General features: G+C 37.2%; 1 protein-coding gene across 1 annotated transcript in view; it reads right to left on the bottom strand.

Annotated features, from left to right (window-relative positions):
* The window catches only part of LOC6033726 (fibroblast growth factor receptor-like 1), a 36,742-nt gene extending 16,170 nt beyond the window's left edge, over positions 1-20,572 (bottom strand). The window contains exon 1 of the mRNA XM_038248827.1: positions 20,071-20,572. The gene's annotated coding sequence lies outside the window, so the exon portion shown is untranslated. The remainder of the gene's footprint in view (positions 1-20,070) is intronic.
* Between the last annotated feature and the right edge of the window lie 886 nt (positions 20,573-21,458).

Genomic DNA, 21,458 nt, shown 5'->3' with positions numbered 1-21,458 from the left:
ATAAATAAATCAATTCCGTTAGGGAATATAACAAAATTTAAAAAAAAAATAACTCTCAAAAGTTAATTTAATCGGATTAATTTTAGCTTGAAACCCCATTTCATGGTGAAATAAATGACCCCGATAAATTATTTCATAGTTCTAGCCAATTTTAGTACAATCCCTAAGGGGGTATATCAAATAATTAAAAAAATCAACTTTCAAAATTTCAACTTTTTAGAATAATTTTAGCTTAAGGACCCCATTTCATGGCCAAAATAATGACCCTGACGAAATTGGTCAAAATTATCCCATAGTTCTAGCCAATTTTAGCAAAGTCCCTTGGAGGGTATATCAAATAATTAAAAAAATCAACTTTCAAAATTTCAACTTTTCAGAATAATTTTGGCTTAATGACCCCATTTCATGTCCAAAATAATGACCCTGACGAAATTGGTCAAAGTTATCCCATAGTTCTAAACATTTTAAACAAAGTCCTTTAGGGGGTATATCAAATAATCAAAAAAATCAACTTTCAAAATTTCAACTTTTCAGAATAATTTTTGCTTAAGGACCCCATTTCATGGCCAAAATAGTGATCCCGACGAAATTGGTCAAAATTATCCCATAGTTCTAGCCAATTTTAGCAAAGTCCCTTAGGGGGTATATCAAATAATTTAAAAAAATCAACTGTAAAAATTTTAACTTTTTAGAATAATTTTAGCTTAAGGACCCCATTTCATGGCCAAAATAATGACCCTGACGAAATTGGTCAAAGTTATCCCATAGTTCTAGCCAATTTTAGCAAAGTCCCTTGGGGGGTATATCAAATAATTAAAAAAATCAGCTTTCAAAATTTCAACTTTTCAGAATAATTTTTGCTTAAGGACCCCATTTCATGGCCAAAATAATGATCCCGACGAAATTGGTCAAAATTATCCCATAGTTCTAGCCAATTTTAGCAAAGTCCCTTAGGGGGTATATCAAATAATTAAAAAAATCAACTGTCAAAATTTCAACTTTTCAGAATAATTCTAGCTTAAGGACTCCATTTCATTGCCAAAATAATGACCCTGACGAAATTTGTCAAAATTATCCCATAGTTCTAACCATTTTAAACAAAGTCCTTTAGGGGGTATATCAAATAATTAAAAAAATCAACTTTCAAAATTTCAACTTTTCAGAATAATTTTTGCTTAAGGACCCCATTTCATGGTCAAAATAATGATCCCGACGAAATTGGTCAAAATTATCCCATAGTTCTAGCCAATTTTAGCAAAGTCCCTTAAGGGGTATATCAAATAATTTAAAAAAATCAACTGTCAAAATTTCAACTTTTTAGAATAATTTTAGCTTAAGGACCCCATTTCATGGCCAAAATAATGACCCTGACGAAATTGGTCAAAATTATCCCAAAGATCTAAACATATTTAACAAAAGAAAAAATAATAACAGATTGTGTTATGGACACTTAGAAACTTTTCCATTTGTGCGATTAATGGTAATTCTATTTCTAAGTCAGTATATCGAACGAATAACAAATTTTGTTATTAGGAGAGTTTTTGAAATGTATAACATTTCCTCTTATTAGCGTGTTATTATAAATTTTCAATATAATATCACTTCAATACCACATTTTGTTATTTTATCAGAAGTTGTTATTATTTTTTCTTCTTGAAGTTGAACTTCAGGATAAAATAATAACACTTTTTGTTATTTTAACAGGATTTGTTATTGAAATATTATTAATTTTGTTATTACCGTCTGCCCGGGAAGGGTATTTTCCCTTCTTTTGTTAATTCTACTAAATTTTAACGAAAAAAAGAACTCTGAACTATACAGAAGAATGTTTATTTTTAAAGAAGGGAAAACCTCTAGAAAATAAAAAGCTTTCATAAGAGAGCAATTCTCTACGAAATCGGTCTTTTTTCTTCAATTTTAATTTTTGTATTTTTTAATCCGACTGAAACTTTTTTGGTGCCTTCGGTATGCCCAAAGAAGCCATTTTGCATCATTAGTTTGTCCATATAATTTTCCATACAAATTTGGCAGCTGTCCATACAAAAATGATGTATGAAAATTCAAAAATCTGTATCTTTTGAAGGAATTTTTGATCGATTTGGTGTCTTCGGCAAAGTTGTAGGTATGGATACGGACTACACTGGAAAAAATAATACACGGTAAAAAAATTTGGTGATTTTTTATTTAACTTTTATCACTAAAACTTGATTTACAAAAAACACTATTTTTAATTTTTTTTATTTTTTGATATGTTTTAGAGGACATAAAATGCCAACTTTTCAGAAATTTCCAGGTTGTGCAAAAAATCATTGACCGAGTTATGAATTTTTTAATCAATACTGATTTTTTCAAAAAATCGAAATTTTGGTCGTAAAATTTTTCAACTTCATTTTTCGATGTAAAATCAAATTTGCAATCAAAAAGTACTTTAGTGAAATTTTGATAAAGTGCACCGTTTTCAAGTTATAGCCATATTTAAGTGACTTTTTTGAAAATAGTCGCAGTTTTTTATTTTTTAAAATTAGTGCACATGTTTGCCCAGTTTTGAAAAAAATATTTTTGAAAAGCTGAGAAAATTCTCTATATTTTGCTTATTCGGACTTTGTTGATACGACCTTTAGTTGCTGAGATATTGCAATGCAAAGGTTTAAAAACTAACTTAATCCACCTATGTGGTTGGAGCCTTCCTCACAACAATGGCTGTACACAAGTTTCATTTATTTTTTAGATCCGGCTTCCAAAAAGTACATCGATATCACTTAAGTGGCCATATCTCGAAACAGGGTTGCCAGATCTTCAATGTTTTGGACTCGTTGGAAAGGTTTTTGATAACCTAACCAACGATGGGTCGGATGATGGATCCGGACAAAGTTTACATACATTTAAGTGAGATCCGGCTTCAGAAAAGTACATAAATGTCACTTAAGTGGCCATATCTCGAGACAGGGTTGCCAGATCTTCAATATTTTGGACTTGTTGGAAAAGTCTTTTGATAACCTAACTAACAATAGGTCGGATGGTGGATCCGGACATAGTTTACATACATTTAAGTGAGATTCGGCTTCAAAAAAGTACATCAATATCACTTAAGGGGCCATATCTCAAGACAGGGTTGCCAGATCTTCAATGTTTTGGACTTGTTGGAAAGGTCTTTTGATAACCTAACCAACAATAGGTCGGATGGTGGATCCGGACATAGTTTACATACATTTAAGTGAGATCCGGCTTCAAAAAAGTACATCAAAATCACTTAAGTGGCCATATCTCGAGACAGGGTTGCCAGATCTTCAATGTTTTGGACTCGTTGGAAAGGTTTTTTGATAACCTAACCAACGATGGGTCGGATTATGGATCCGGACAAAGTTTACATACATTTAAGTGAGATCCGGCTTCAAAAAAGTATATCAATATCACTTAAGTGGCCATATCTCGAGACAGGGTTGCCAGATCTTCAATGTTTTGGACTCGTTGGAAAGGTCTTTTGATAACCTAACCAACAATAGGTCGGATGGTGGATCCGGACATAGTTTACATACAGTTAAGTGAGATCCAAATATATGTGAAAACACATTTTTATACATAACTTTTGAACTACTTATCGAAACTTCAATCTGTATAAAACTCGACCTATGGGACCCTAAACCAAGTCGAATGCAACAAGTTCGGGTCAAATCGGTTCAGCCAGTGCCGAGAAACATGAGCTAGTTTGTTGGTCACATACATACATACACACACACATACACACACACATACACACAGACATTTGTTCAGTTTTCGATTCTGAGTCGATATGTATACATGAAGGTGAGTCTACGACGTTTTTAAACGAAGTTCATTTTTAGAGCAGGATTATAGCCTTACCTCAGTGAGGAAGGCAAAACAGGAAAATTGATGTTTTCTAAGTTTCACCCAAACAACCCACCATTTTCTATCGTCAATATCTCAGCAACTAATGGTCCGATTTTCAATGTTAATATATGAAACAATTGTGAAATTTTCCGATCTTTTCGAAAAAAATACTTTCAAAATTTTCAAATCAAGACTAACATTTTAAAAGGGCGTAATATTGAATGTTTGGCCTTTTTGAAATGTTAGTCTTGATTTGAAAATTTTGAAAATATTTTTTTTCGAAAAGATCGGAAAATTTCACAAATGTTTCATATATTAACATTGAAAATCGGACCATTAGTTGCTAAGATATTGACGATAGAAAATGGTGGGTTGTTTGGGTGAGACTTAGAAATCATCAATTTTCCTGTTTTTAAACCTTTGCATTGCAATATCTCAGCAACTAAAGGTCGTATCAACAAAGTCCGAATAAGCAAAATATAGAGAATTTTCTCAGCTTTTCAAAAATATTTTTTTCAAAACTGGGCAAACATGTGCACTAATTTTAAAAAATGAAAAACTGCGACTATTTTCAAAAAAGTCACTTAAATATGGCTATAACTTGAAAACGGTGCACTTTATCAAAATTTCACTAAAGTACTTTTTGATTGCAAATTTAATTTTACATCGAAAAATGAAGTTGAAAAATTTTTACGACCAAAATTTCGATTTTTTGAAAAAATCAGTATTGATTAAAAAATTCATAACTCGGTCAATGATTTTTTGCACAACCTGGAAATTTCTGAAAAGTTGGCATTTTATGTCCTCTAAAACATATCAAAAAATAAAAAAAATTAAAAATAGTGTTTTTTGTAAATCAAGTTTTAGTGATAAAAAGTTAAATAAAAAAATCACCAAATTTTTTTACCGTGTATTATTTTTCCAGTGTAGTCCGTATCCATACCTACAACTTTGCCGAAGACACCAAATCGATCAAAAATTCCTTCAAAAGATACAGATTTTTGAATTTTCATACATCATTTTTGTATGGACAGCTGCCAAATTTGTATGGAAAATTATATGGACAAACTAATGATGCAAAATGGCTTCTTTGGGCATACCGAAGGCACCAAAAAAGTTTCAGTCGGATTAAAAAATACAAAAAAAACCGAATGACCGAAATCCTAGAGAACTGCTCAAGATCAAAGTATAATGTGTATTTTCTTGAGGTTTTCCCTTCTTTAAAAATACACGATCTTTCATCAATGTGATGGGATTATGCGTAATAGATTTCCCTTCATGTGATTATCAGTTAATTATTGGACTAAATTCTACCAAATTTTACTATAAAGCAGAATGATTATTCTCAAAGAATTCCTCAAGAAAAAAAAAAAGCTTTTCAGAAAATCAAGTAGACCGTGTACTTTCTTGAGGTTTTCCCTACTTTAAAAATAAACATTCTGTCTTATAATAAAATTTGGTAGAATTTAGTCACAAAAGTCAACTGATTAACAAAAGAAGGGAAAATTCTTACATAACATCACATTGAAAGAATGTTAAAAAAATCTAGTGTTTGTCTAATATCTATCAATTTTTTTTGCTGAAATTCGGTAAAGTTTTACTGAATTTTCATCTACTGAAATTTCAGTAAACGATACAGCAATTTAGATTTTACTGAATTCTCAGTTAACTGATATTTGTCACTTTGCCAGATGATTTACTGAAGTTTCAGTAAAATGGTTGTCAAAACAACTGAAATTTAAGCACAAGAAATGTCTAATTATTTTGCTGAAAATTCAGTTATTTTCTTTTAGCAGTTTGACAGATCATTTGCTGAAGATTCAGCAATCGTTGTTGACATTTTGTCTGCCTGTGTGGATCAATCGGACTCCGCACTGGATTCACAATCCAGAGGTCGCCGGTGCGAATCCCGGGGCGGACGCAAAAAATTCTAAGTGTAAATATACACACTGAAGATAAAAATCACGCCCAAAATGTGTCGATCCAACACACTGAACGTGTAAACCGGGTTGTTTTTAAATCGATGTGTGGCTTTTACACATCGCGATGGTTTTTGATCAAAAATCCATCCAATGTGTAAGTTCCTTTTCGCCTGTTTCGCCAAAGTTGCCGGTGGGTGTCGCCACCATTCTTGGACTTTGACGTTTGGAGTGAAAATTAAGATGCGGTTTTGTTTGCTTGGAATTTTTTGGTAATTTCTTGAAAATTCACAAATTTTTGGTGATTTAGGTTTATTTTATTACAATAACTATTAACTTGTTCTTTTTGCGTAATTTGCAGGAAAAAAACAAATCTGCGGCAGGTCAACGTTGCTCAAGTTCCGGGAGAGTAGGTTAGTCTGCAGCTGCCACACTTCCATTTCCTCGGCGGAAATGTTACTCCGTCGAATAATATCCAAGATCCTGAGCTCGATTGGGAATAGACACTTCCAGCAACAGGAAGGAATTTGATGCCTTTCGGTGGTCCTCACCACGCCAAAAGACCTGCTTCGAATGTTGAACCCTGACCTCTGAGTAGGTTGTCAATTACCCACAGAAAATTAATCGGGAAAATTTCTTCATCTTCAATCTTTTCAGCCCCACAATTTCAACCGTCTGTTTGTGCTTAGCCCAGTACAGCACACCGTAGGTTTCCTTCTCAATCCGGTTTAAACGCTGGAAATAACCGGAATCACCGGGAAGCACAGTGGAACTCCTTCAAGATCTTCAACAACCATGAACTCCTAAGTCGCTGCGGCCGCCGGCGCTTCTGGTTCCTTTCTCTGCCTTGAATACTCTGCTGATCCGATGTTGGTGCGAATTACGGCTGGAATGCGATTAGGTGCGGGACCGAGTTGAACGGAATCGCGAGTTTAAGCTAGTATCACTTTGACGGCGTCGTGAGTAATCAAGGCTCCAGCAAGCAGCCGTTGAAGTCGGCATACGTTGATGCACGTGCGACCGTCCAAGCAGCACGGCTACCGGTGGACGGACGAAGCCAAGCGGTACTTTAACTGGACGGCCAGCGGGGACCTCGGGGACCGACTGCCGGAGGAGAGCTCCTACGAGATGAGGTCATGAAGCGGCACGACATTTGCGATGGTGAAGGAGGGATTCACCGTGTCGAGTGGGTCCGAGTTGGCGGTCATCGAGCGCATCTAGGAGGTCATTCCGGAGGAGGATGATGAAGGGCGGGTGTGGTTGTGTGGGTGGAGGTGGCCGAGCAAAAGTTGAGGAAGCAGGGAATCGAACGCTGGGCAGTCTTAGTGCGATTTCGGTGAGTTGTACGTGACGTTGGGCAAACCCAGCTACGTGGACAACAACGGCATCATCTACCTGGAGCAGGAACCGGTGTTGAACACCCTGCATAAGGTAATCAACGCCAAGTTTGTTGACAGCAACGTAACCGACAAGTTCTACTTGGAAAACGAGCCGTGCATGGATCTGGATGGGGACGCGGCCGCAGTTGACGTTCTTGCGTAGGTCTGTAATATCCACCACTTCGATTTTGCCGTAGTCGATGAACTGGACCTTGTAGCGGCGACAGCTGATGGCTTTGCGGTCAAACGCGCGGTAGAACGTGTTGTCCTGGTGGAACTTGGCCATGCACGGCTCGTTTTCCAAGTAGAACTTGTCGGTTACGTTGCTGTCAACAAACTTGGCGTTGATTACCTTATGCAGGGTGTTCAACACCGGTTCCTGCTCCAGGTAGATGATGCCGTTGTTGTCCACGTAGCTGGGTTTGCCCAACGTCACGTACAACTCACCGAAGTCGCACTAAGACTGCCCAGCGTTCGATTCCCTGCTTCCTCAACTTTTGCTCGGCCACCTCCACCCACACAACCACACCCGCCCTTCATCATCCTCCTCCGGAATGACCTCCTAGATGCACTCGATGACAGTCATGCTTTTGAACGGGTTCTCCGTTCGTTCAAGTTCACACAGCAACACGGAAAATAACAGCTCTGAGAACGAACGCTCGTCTCTAAGAAACGTTCGTTCAGTAGGCTTTTTAGAAACGAACGGAGAACCCAGTTCAGAACTCTAGCTTTTTCCTTTGATGGGACCTCAGTAGACCAGCTAAACTTCATTCACTTTTAATCACCCCTTGACATATCAGCCCTGCTAGCTCAGTGGTAACACATAAGTGTAGTAATCAAAGGTAGTGAGTTCGAGAATTCGAATGATTTGTTTTTGTTTTTTGTGTAGTTCGAATCATTTTTTTTCATAAACTTGAAAGCTTTAAATTTGTTCAAAACCACGGTGGTCATAAGGTTTCGTCTGTTTCTTAGTTGAAAGCTTCAGATGCATTTTTAAATATAAATCGTTTAGCTTTAGTTTTCATAGCCTCTCTACCTGGATTTTCCCTTGAATGGTATAATAATTTAAGTCCAAAAGTTGTTTCACTACCCAACTAAACACCAAATAAAATTAATTAATTCAACAAAATAAGATTCGAACTCACTTTCTCTGATTACCAAACTTTCATGTTACCACCGATCTAACCAAGCTATATGAAAGTCAGTCTACTGATTGTCAATATAAGTCAAACTGTCGCCATGGAGAACCTTTGGCTACAGGCGGTTCACAGAACGCGTTCCAAATGTTGAAAGAAAACGGCACGAAAAAGTGACGTTCTGTTTTTGGAACGAAAACCAATGGCTCCTGCGCTGTGGGTTCAGTTCACACTGAAGAACGAGAACGAACGCAGAACGGGTTCCGTGCAAATTGCATGACTGCTCGATGACTGCCAACTCGGACCCACTCGACACGGTGAATCCCTCCTTCACCATCGCAAATGTCGTGCCGCTTCATGACCTCATCTCGTAGGAGCTCTCCTCCGGCAGTCGGTCCCCGAGGTCCCCGCTGGCCGTCCAGTTAAAGTACCGCTTGGCTTCGTCCGTCCACCGGTAGCCGTGCTGCTTGGACGGTCGCACGTGCATCAACGTATGCCGACCTCAACGGCTGCTTGCTGGAGCCTTGATTACTCACGACGCCGTCAAAGTGATACTAGCTTAAACTCGCGATTCCGTTCAACTCGGTCCCGCACCTAATCGCATTCCAGCCGTAATTCGCACCGACATCGGATCAGCAGAGTATTCAAGGCAGAGAAAGGAACCAGAAGCGCCGGCGGCCGCAGCGACTTAGGAGTTCATGGTTGTTGAAGATCTTGAAGGAGTTCCACTGTGCTTCCCGGTGATTCCGGTTATTTCCAGCGTTTAAACCGGATTGAGGAGGAAACCTACGGTGTGCTGTACTGGGCTAAGCACAAACAGACGGTTGAAATTGTGGGGCTGAAAAGATTGAAGATGAAGAAATTTTCCCGATTAATTTTCTGTGGGTAATTGACAACCTACTCAGAGGTCAGGGTTCAACATTCGAAGCAGGTCTTTTGGCGTGGTGAGGACCACCGAAAGGCATCAAATTCCTTCCTGTTGCTGGAAGTGTCTATTCCCAATCGAGCTCAGGATCTTGGATATTATTCGACGGAGTAACATTTCCGCCGAGGAAATGGAAGTGTGGCAGCTGCAGACTAACCTACTCTCCCGGAACTTGAGCAACGTTGACCTGCCGCAGATTTGTTTTTTTCCTGCAAATTACGCAAAAAGAACAAGTTAATAGTTATTGTAATAAAATAAACCTAAATCACCAAAAATTTGTGAATTTTCAAGAAATTACCAAAAAATTCCAAGCAAACAAAACCGCATCTTAATTTTCACTCCAAACGTCAAAGTCCAAGAATGGTGGCGACACCCACCGGCAACTTTGGCGAAACAGGCGAAAAGGAACTTACACATTGGATGGATTTTTGATCAAAAACCATCGCGATGTGTAAAAGTCACACATCGATTTAATAACAACCCGGTTTACACGTTCAGTGTGTTGGATCGACACATTTTGGGCGTGATTTTTATCTTCAGTGTAGGTATTCGGTGCCCTCTCCCCGTGCCCATACCTTCACACTTAGGAGACCCGGGAGGTGGAGTCTTGTCGCAAAAAGAACGATACTCGCCTGTGGATCCGTTGACGAAACCGCAAGGTTTAAGGGGAGATTAACTTTGCCACATAGGGTTATTTTTTTCACTGTTTGATTTTTTATAATTTTTGTATTTAAGATATCGTAAAACCCTTTCAATCAATTGTTGTACACATCATGGAGAGTGTTTGGTAAAAATATGAACATTTTTGGGGGTCATCCATAGAAACTGGGTGGTCGATAAACGACGTACTTTTGGTATTTTGATATTAACTCGTATCCAATCCGTTCAAATATAGGCAATATGGGTATCAAACTTCATGATTTTGAATGGCCCATTCAGACAAGATAATTTGAGGTCAACATTTGGACCATGGCCACCCGGAACCGTTTCTGGGTACCCCCGGGGAACCTATGAAGTGGCCAATATCATATCAAAGCAAAACCCATCAATATGGGTATCAAAATCCTTCATTTTGTCAATACATCTCAAAAATGGTCTTCCAAAATATATTTCTGGCCACTGGACAATCCGGAACCGGTTCCGGATTTCCCCCCGGGGAAATCTTCGAAGTGGCCAATATCATATCAGAGCAAAGCCCATCAATATGGGTATCAAAATTCTTCATTTTGTCAATACATCTCAAAAATGGTCTTCCAAAATATTTTTCTGGCCACTGGCCACTCCGGAACCGGTTCCGGATTTCCCCCCGGGTAAATCTTCGGAGTGGCCAATATCATATCAGAGCTATGCCCATCAATATGGTTATCAAAATTCTTCATTTTGTCAATACATCTCAAAAAATGGTCTTCCAAAATATTTTTCTGGCCACTGGCCACTCCGGAACCGGTTCCGGATTTCCCCCCAGGGAAATCTTCGAAGTGGCCAATATCATATCAGAGCAAAGCCCATCAATATGGGTATCAAAATTCTTCATTTTGTCAATACATCTCAAAAATGGTCTTCCAAATATTTTCATGGCCACTGGACACTCCGGAACCGGTTCCGGATTTCTCCCCGGGGAAATCTTCGGAGTGGCCAATATCATATCAGAGCAAAACCCATCAATATGGGTATCAAAATTCTTCATTTTGTCAATACATCTCAAAAATGGTCTTCCAAAATATTTTTCTGGCCACTGGCCACTCCGGAACCGGTTCCGGATTTCCCCCCAGGGAAATCTTCGAAGTGGCCAATATCATATCAGAGCAAAACCCATCAATATGGGTATCAAAATTTTTCATTTTGTCAATACATCTCAAAAATGGTCTTCCAAAATATTTTTCTGGCCATTGGCCACTCCGGAACCGGTTCCGGATTTCCCCCCGGGTAAATCTTCGAAGTGGCCAATATCATATCAGAGCTATGCCCATCAATATCGGTATCAAAATTCTTCATTTTGTCAATACATCTCAAAAATGGTCTTCCAAAATATATTTCTGACCACTGACCACTCCGGAACCGGTTCCAGATTTCCCCCCAGGGAAATCTTCGAAGTGGCCAATATCATATCAGAGCAAAGCCCATCAATATGGGTATCAAAATTCTTCATTTTGTCAAAACATCTCAAAAATGGTCTTCCAAAATATTTTTCTGGCCACTGGCCACTCCGGAACCGGTTCCGGATTTCCCCCCAGGGAAATCTTCGAAGTGGCCAATATCATATCAGAGCAAAGCCCATAAATATGGGTATCAAAATTCTTCATTTTGTCAAAACATCTCAAAAATGGTCTTCCAAAATATTTTTCTGGCCACTGCTTACTCCGGAACCGGTTCCGGATTTCTCCCCAGGGAAATCTTCGAAGTGGCCAATATCATATCAGAGCAAAGCCCATCAATATGGGTATCAAAATTTTTCATTTTGTCAATACATCTCAAAAATGATCTTCCAAAATATTTTTCTGGCCACTGGACACTCCGGAACCGGTTCCGGATTTCCCCCCAGGGAAATCTTCGAAGTGGCCAATATCATATCAAAGCAAAGCCCATCAATATGGGTATCAAATTACTTCATTTTGTCAATACATCTCAAAAATAGTCTTCCAAAATATTTTTCTGGCCATTGGCTACTCCGGAACCGGTTCCAGATTCCTCCCCAGGGAAATCTTCGAAGTGGCCAATATCATATCAGAGCAAAGTCCATCAATATGGGTATCAAAATTCTTCATTTTGTCAATACATCTCAAAAAACGGTCTTCCAAAATATTTTTCTGGCCACTGGACACTTCGGAACCGGTTCCGGATTTCCCCCCAGGGAAATATTCGAAGTGGCCAATATCATATCAGAGCAAAGCCCATCAATATGGTTATCAAAATTCTTCATTTTGTCAATACATCTCAAAAATGGTCTTCCAAAATATTTTTCTGGCCATTGGCCACTCCGGAACAGGTTCCGGATTTCCCCCCAGGGAAATCTTCGGAGTGGCCAATATCATATCAGAGCAAAGCCCATCAATATCGGTATCAAAATTTTTCATTTTGCCAATACATCTCAAAAATGATCTTCCAAAATATTTTTCTGGCCACTGGACACTCCGGAACCGGTTCCGGATTTCCCCCCAGGGAAATCTTTGAAGTGGCCAATATCATATCAAAGCAAAGCCCATCAATATGGGTATCAAATTACTTCATTTTGTCAATACATCTCAAAAATGGTCTTCCAAAATATTTTTCTGGCCATTGGCTACTACGGAACCGGTTCCAGATTCCTCCCCAGGGAAATCTTCGAAGTGGCCAATATCATATCAGAGCAAAGTCCATCAATATGGGTATTCTTCATTTTGTCAAAACATCTCAAAAATGGTCTTCCAAAATATCCAATTTTGATACCCATATTGATGGGCATAGCTCTGATATGATATTGGCCACTTCGAAGATTTTCCTGAAATCGGAACCTGTTCCCGAGTGACCAGTGACCAGAAAATATTTTGGAAGACCATATTTGAAATGTTCTGAAAAATGAAGAATTTTAATACCTTTATTGATTGGCTTTGCTTTGATATGATATTGGCCACTTCGAAGATTTCCCTGAAGAGAAATCCGGAACCGGTTCCGGAGTAGCCAATGGCCAGAAAAATATTTTGGAAGACCATTTTTGAGATGTATTGACAAAATGAAGTAATTTGATACCCATATTGATGGGCTTTGCTCTGATATGATATTGGCCACTTCGAAGATTTCCCCGGGGGGAAATCCGGAACCGGTTCCGGATTGTCCAGTGGCCAGAAATATATTTTGGAAGACCATTTTTGAGATGTATTGACAAAATGAAGGATTTTGATACCCATATTGATGGGTTTTGCTTTGATATGATATTGGCCACTTCATAGGTTCCCCGGGGGTACCCAGAAACGGTTCCGGAGTGGCCATGGTCCAAATGTTGACCTCAAATTATCTTGTCTGAATGGGCCATTCAAAATCATGAAGTTTGATACCCATATTGCCTATATTTGAACGGATTGGATACGAGTTAATATCAAAATACCAAAAGTACGTCGTTTATCGACCACCCAGTTTCTATGGATGACCCCCAAAAATGTTCATATTTTTACCAAACACTCTCCATGATGTGTACAACAATTGATTGAAAGGGTTTTACGATATCTTAAATACAAAAATTATAAAAAATCAAACAGTGAAAAAAATAACCCTATGTGGCAAAGTTAATCTCCCCTTAAGAGGGCCACATTATAAGGTGTTACGTCGATTCCATTCCTGTTGACATTTCAGTTATCAAAATTTGATTTTGCTTATCATTGAAAATGTTTCCAGTACTGTTATTTATACATTTATTTCATCAATCGACCAAACCTGAAAAAACAGGTGGTTAGCATCGAGGCATTCGTTATTAACAATTTTTTTACATTGGTTTCTAAAGATCACAATACAAAATAAAAAAAAAACTCAACAAGTTTGATTGAAAAAGGATTTTCTCTCGGCAGCATCCAAACAATAAGTTATTAGTAACATTTCAGTTTGACAGATATGCAGTTACTGATTTTTCAGCAATGTTTTTGTTCATTGCTGTGAACGCTTGCTTCTATTGTTCGTGTCCGAACATTTCACTTTTTTTTATCATTCATGTATTTATCATTCATATTGTTGTCAAAATATCAAGTTCCTTAAATGTGACTAGGTCAAACCAACGGTGTACAAACTTAATAATTCTTAACCACAAGTAAGCGAGTAGGCAAGATTCCATTGATTGTCAAATCAGGTACCGTAAACCGGGATGACTTTGATAGGATTTCAATTTGTTTTTGGAATATTTTTCAACTGTTAAGGTCTTTTTTCAAAATTATTATTTTTAAAACATGTACTGGGGTAAGCCACACAAAGTCCATGCACTATTTTTGAAAAAAAGTTTTTTCAATAGTGTTTGGAAAAAAAGTTACGTTAAAAATTCTTAGTTTAAATTCTGGGGTGACTTTGATAGTCATAGATTTTCTTGTTAAAATCAGATTTAAGGTGTTCAAACATTATTTTTACGTCAAATGTACCATCACTAAGGTTGCTGATATAGTTTTAAAGAAAGAAAATCAATGTTTATGTTAAGTTAACTAAGTTTATAAGCTTTTTTTTATCAAAATACATATAAATTTCAGGTAAAACTGTTAAAATGTTGGATTTTTTCCTTAAATTCGTTAAAACTAGTTTTGTTTATGAAATTATCGATCTATATTGCATTTTATACTAAATTCAAATCACGAATCACAAGTTTTCACATTTTACATTAAATTTGTTCAATTGAAATTGCCTATAATTTTGGAGATTTTTTATTACTTGTGTCTCAAAAACACATATTATTATTTTTTTACAAACTTTTTCAACCTTCTCCTAATGGAAAATTGTCCAAAGAATCCAAAAATGCATCCCGTTTTCCGATTCAAAATAATGTTCATTGAGAAAATCATGACAATTTGAAAAGTGTTAAATAATGCCTTTCATCAACATTTTCTTAGTTATAGTTAACTAACTATTTAAACTTTTCAAAATTTTATGAAAAGTTCCTCTTGATTCCAAACCATTCCGTATGTAATTTATTTGTACTCTTCATTCTGCGGAAAAATCTCAAACCTATCAAAGTCGCCCCGTTTTACGGTAATTAAAAAAAAACTATTTTTTTCCGGGAATTGTCCATTCCGGGAAACGTCTATTCCAGGAAATTTCATTCCGGATAACGTCCATTCCGGATAGTATCCATTCCGGATAACGTCCATTCCGGATAATGTCCATTCCGGAAAACGTCCATTCCGAGAAATGGAATTCCGGAAATTGTTATAGAATCGAACTCATTAAATATGTTTTCCCAACGTCCCCGAAAACTGTTGAATGCTAGAAAAAGCGCACGTTTTTTTTTGTTGTTGAACATATCTTCATCCGTTATAAATGTGCGTGTTTTCAGTTAATTTTGCAAGTGCAAGCCATACTTGCATAGAAAACTTTTGATAAAAATGTCGTAAGAACTCATGACTATAAGATTCTGAACCGGGTTAGGCAAATGTTGTTAGAATCGTTTAACAACATACTGCCTTTAATATTCAGAAGTGAGTTATGCAAACGTTTTGAGAACCGTTCAAGAACATATCGTGGCAGACAAGAATATTAAAGTGGCTTTCCATAAAGTACGTTCCAGGTGTTCACTTAAAAGATGTTTAAATATAAAACTTTCAATTTCATTATTATGCTTTTGGAGTTATTTTTTTTCAATTATGTTTGAGTACTAATCAACATCGCTTGCTACTACTCTGCTGCTTCTGCTGGTTCTCGGTTCTGCATTTTTAGTTTTCCTTTTTGATGAAGAATCCTTAGAACAAGTATCGAACCCAAGATCACTCTGCATCTTTTCACGTGGGGTTATGTTGGATGAGCAGGCCTAAACGTCAATGAGAAGTCTGCGGTCATCTAGGTTTTACCAAGTTCACTAACAGTTTGCCAAAACTTCATTTGAACATTAGCTGTTTCTATTTTTAGAACTATCTTTGCTTGTTTCGTAAACATGTTCTTGCTCGGCTTTTAGAACACGAACGCAAACTTCTCCTAAACAACTTGTTTACAAGAAATCCCAGCCGAAGTCAAAGGTAAAATCTACTTTGTTATCATGTTTAGCAAGCTGAAATTAAACATCATGTCTGCAAATGTCATTTTGCTTTTCAAGGATGTTTCATTTAAAGTCGGAATAAACTTCAAAATGAACGTAATCCGTTGCAAGATTTGACATTCGAGTTACACAACCATGTTGAATAATGGCTTTTTAATCAAAATGTGAACAATTGAGCAAACTTTATGACACTTGTTCAATAATTAACGTATAAAAACGATTATGCTGTAATTGCTCAACAAAAAAAAAAATAAAATAAAATAAAGAGCGATGTTTTACTTGCTACTTAGGTTATTTATATATATTCTGTGACTCATTTTTAACGCTAAAGTTTAATTTAATCAGTCTAAACATAAAGTTTGTACACAAGTTTTGAGAACATTTTTTTTTTAAATTGGTAGAAATTGTGTAGAAAAAGGTTAGTTCTAGCTCGCTTCAGCAAAGGCAAAAACCAAGAGGGGATTAGTATTCGATTTGAGCAACTCTTTCAAATCCCTGCGAGCCTCATATTTTCTTAGCTTGACAGAACATCATTTTACAGCACATCCGACAGACAATCTAGCCTTGAGATGACGTGCCAAACGGATAGTCTCGTCATTTTGCAAAGGTTTTAGTCTGGGTGTCGATAGCACAACCCAACGACAACAGCTGAACGAGCAGTGTATTTAATCAATGCCCCGAGGCGTTTAGTTTGAGACTTCAGCCTGTACTGGAATATCGTGCTCTTGTTGGATGTTGTCCGAACGATGCTGGCTGTTACTATAGTGTGCTAACTGGGAAAGCTTTGTTTCGAAGGCTTGTTGATAATCCTATTAGGAAAAGCTAGATATTGAAACCCCAAGTGTTGAGTTGTACGAAACATTCTGACAGCAAATCCCAGCCCATCAATGTTTTCCTGTCAACGCCATTGGCTCATGCCAAAGACGGGCTCGAATTTGAATCGAATTGAGAAATCGGATCAACATGAACATGATAATCCGATTGTTGTAGGATGGATTTCTTAGTCTGTGGCGCAGAAATAGGTTATGAAAAAAATATAGAAAAAATCGTTTCCCATCCGTATGTGTGTTTTTTTGTCTTATAGACAATTTTATGAATATTCATTTGATTCTTTTGTCTTATAGGCATTAACAGCTGCATCTTAATTAAAAACATCTGGCTTTTGAAAAAAAAAAATCAAATTAAATCAACTGAAATATCGATATCACACGACAGGGTTGCCAGGGTTGAATATTCATTTTTTTTCAAATTTTTAAGTAAAATTACACAAAATTCTACTTTTTTCTGAGATGTTATTTTTCAAACCACCATTACTATGTACAGAATACAACAGATTACTAAAGTGCCAAGATTTAAAGCAAGATTGTCTGATTTTCAAACCTTATAGATTCTCGAAACGGAACGGAAACAGATCCTCAAAAATCAAAGTGCTGAAAGTACTTTTCAGCATCCATTTGAGTACTGAAAAGTTCAACTGTTTTGGAGTTTGTTTTTTCAGCATTCGTCTTTTTTATCAAATTGGTTAAAACCTCGTTGAAAAAATCTTGGAGGTTTATTAAGTAGACAGATAAAAATTGTAATAGGGGAAATATACCATTTCTAATCAAACACCTACCCTAAAAAAGCACGCAGCTAGCAAATCTAAGCTTAGTAACATGTACCCTTCCTGTAAAGGCTTATGAACTGATCTCAGTTGAAAGGTTCTACAAATCTCTGAATTGCAAATGTAACATCCTGGAGCAGAACTGGTAAAATCTAATAAACACTAGTTGAATTGAATTGAATTAAAGAAAAAAAATCAAGCACCTATCTTCGTCATATGAAGAGTTTGATGCTTGATCAAAGCTCCAAAAGTACTATTTAGGCTTAACAGCAACAGCATCGCCTCAAGTAAGCATGCAAATTTGTCATTTACTGGCCAAAAAGATAAAATTTAATGCACTTTTGAACATAAGTTCTATTTTGCGAGATCATTTCTCATCATTTTGGTGGCACACACATCCACACGCAAGATGAGAGGTTAACTGCGTAACGAAAGCCACCATCAATATCTTTTCACTTGCGCTAACGATTTCAAAGCGCATAAGAAATAAAATTGCTTCCAACTAGCGGCAACATGTTCTTTTGCACATAAGTTTGTCACTCACTTGAAAAATAACCCCGAAACATGTAAATAATTAGCAAGCGCCATCAAAAAAACAAACACGCTAAGTCTTTTAACGTTTGAATTTTGACTACCCATTCCAATCGAAGGCTGAAGAAAACCGAGCGAGAAGCGAAGGCAAACAAAGAACAAAGGGCGGCCACTAACACCACCACGGCGCCTGTTGGAGTGAGCCAGTGATGCCAGGAAATTTTCTCTAAAAATGTTACTTTTTGAGCGCTGCAAGAAAAAAAGAACTAAGCTGAAAATAGGAAAATGGGCGTGGCCCAATGCATTCGACTGATTAGAATGCACTTGGGAAATATTTTTTTTAAATGCTTGTAAAAAACATAGCATAACTTTTAATAAAAGTGAAAATAAACAGAAATGTTCACAAAAAGTTGCTTTACTCGTTGGTGTACTTGGTTTTAGAAAATTTCAAGGAACACTCCAGATTATCCAGTATCATTCAAACACGACCGCTATTAGGCTTAAAATGGGTATATTTCCCCTATTCGTCAGGAAATGATGATAAATGTTGTGTACATCAGGAACTGGTAGATTTTCATCAGCTGCTGGTGAAATTTCATCAGGTTTACATTCTTACACATTTTTAATGTAAAAATTACTCAGAAAGAGATAATATTCAACCAACCAAATTTCCAACCTTCCAAAATTCAACTTGTTTTGATGTGTATTGTTTGATGCTGTGAACAAACAGGATTTAGGGGTCTTTTGCGGTGTTTTTATTTTTTGATTTTGTTTCGTCGTTCAGTTATTGATAATGTATTCTAGAGAGTATTATTATACTAGGCAGTGCTTTCTTGTGACACGACTGCCGTAAACAGATTGGACATGTCAAAAGTTTGCAATATACTAAGATTTAAGATTTAAGAAGAAGATTTTTTAGGTGAAAGCAACCCAGGTGGATAATTTTGATTGCAATTTGAATACAATAAATATGGATAAGATTCAATTTTAAATCTCATTATCTTTATCTCTCCGCATTTTTCTAACTTTGTTTACCTGTTGCATAAAATTGTTTTTCAATTATCGCTCTGCCACGACCAAGATTAACTTCATTAATTCCTCTCCAAAGCAAAAAAAAAAAACATCCCACCGTTAGATTATCTCCTGTGGTCAACCAGCAGCACCGCCGACTTTGCTGGGAACACTGTCACACAAACTTCAAGCCCCCTCTCAGATCCGCTGGCCGTCAGGTATCGCACGAAAAAAAAAAATCGATAACCATAAACCGCGCGCAAGATAAGAAGCGAGCCCAGAGTTAATAGAGTAAGCTTTCCTGTGCTGCGTTATCTTTGCGACGACGACGCCTCTTATCAGGGCTGCCGGGTGTTGCTGCCGTCGTTTTGTGTGGGGAAAAGTTGTCGTCGCTGGCACGGCACGGCACTATCGACAGAGGGTGGCAATTCTTGGCGAAATATGCAATTCTTGATGAAAGATGATTTATTCTAAGAATTTAATGCATTTTCCTTAAAGGTGCTTCCAAAAACTGGAGTCGTGGTGTCAAAATGGCGCTGCTTTGCCGTTTCACCTTAAGTGATATTTATCTAATTCTAGAATTGCCATGCTTTTAGGACAAAACTTTGTTCTAAGACTCCAAGAAGGTTACGTGTTAATATGAAGTTAATAAGAATAACACATTTTAATGTTTGATTTTGAATAAACAAATACACGCAATGTAAACAATTACAAACGCGTTTGGTTTGGCTGACCGTTCTGTGCACTGTCACAAAATTAAGTTGAGCGTAAATTCCCTTTGGTAACATGTCGCAATTGCAGAAAGTGTCAAGCTAGAACGATTGGCTCGACATTGCACGCAGTTTTTACGGTTTTTGAAACATAAAACACTCCAGTTTTGGGAATAAGATGAGATCAAATCACCTAAATTTTAATTTTTTTTCCGTTTTAACATTCAAAACATTTATTTTGTTACAGACCATTTTCGACCACAAGTTCAACAAAATGCTTGTTGCATTTTTTCCGTGGAGAATTGCTTACCGAGTCATGTTGTTTCCTCGTCGCCCAGCTGTTAACTTCCGAGATCTACACCACGGCGTTGGTGTTTGCTTTTCTACTGTAACCACTGTTTATTGAATTGCTGTAAACTGCAGCTGGGCAGAAAGTGGCGCATCCAGTTGTGTCATTACCATTTAATTGGTACGGTTACCTGGACTGTTTAATTGGTTTGACACTGACTAAACACGAAAATTTACTGTGAAACTTCTTTTACTAAACATTTGAAGCAATTTTCAATCAAACTACCGTGCGTCTCCACTGAATCACTTTATATGAACTATGGAGTAACTTTACCATAAATCGTACTGTAACGTCCAACCACCCCAACCGTTCACAACCTTCTAGTGAAATTCACTATCGTGCAGCATATCTCGTGCTCACCTTCACCTCCACCCCCTCCCACCCACATCACAAGCTTCTTAAAGTTTGTGAAAAGTGTGAAAACTGCGTGCGAAATTCGTGGCCGGCGTGCGTTCCATTCCGACCGGCGGTTAAAATTAGACTGAAAAATGTGTAAACAGACAGTATCGGGAGGGCCGCTGCCGGCAGCAACAGTTCGCACACTTTATTATTATTGACTGGAAATTTATTGATAAATACATGTGTGCGGTGTGTGGGTTCGAGTCCCACGGTGGGACATTTGGTGGAAAGGGATGAATGCAAACATTGTGTTGTATTGTGTGGTGGTAAACATTTATAAACATACAAGTATACAGACGCAAACAAAAGTTACAGAGGAGTAAGTGTTTTAAAGAGAATTTTCTAGTATTTATTAATAAAAAAAATAAGAAATAATTATTTCAATTTGGGTTTTAAGCAATTAAACACTTAATAAACAGAGATCACTAAACCTTTTTTTTTGCTTTTTGTAAGAATTTTAAACATATTCTATAAATAAGAGAGTTAAGGTAATATTTATGTTTTTAGAGATTCGTTAATAAATAAATCAATTTTCTTGGGAAATTGAAGACCAAGGGTTATTTATATGCCAAAGATATCTTTTTTTGCAAATGTATAAAAATAACGAGGTGTTACATTTGTTATGTTTCAAGTGTGTGAGTGTGAGCCAGTACAACACAGTATACAGGGTGCTGCTAATGCAAAACTAGGATTGATTTTGACTTGGTTTTGACTAGATACAGGTGGGTGGTGGGCACTTTTTCGTAGTTGTTTGGATTGCCCTAAGTAAATAACATTAAATAACATACCTTTTGTTAATCGTCGCAGTTGTGCTCTCTTGACGCTTATTCGCATTTTTAGCATTAGCATTAGTAATAAAGGTCGCACAATTCCGGATGGCTTCACAACGCTTCTCTTGCTGTTTTACTGTAATTAAATGTATGATAGCGCTAGACTCTCATCCGGTTACA

The sequence above is a fragment of the Culex quinquefasciatus genome, chromosome 1, assembly GCF_015732765.1.
Source record: "Culex quinquefasciatus strain JHB chromosome 1, VPISU_Cqui_1.0_pri_paternal, whole genome shotgun sequence".
Taxonomy (NCBI): Eukaryota; Metazoa; Arthropoda; class Insecta; order Diptera; family Culicidae; genus Culex; species Culex quinquefasciatus.
The sequence above is the reverse complement of the archived record's forward strand: the minus strand, read 5'-3'. Positions and strand labels throughout refer to the sequence as shown.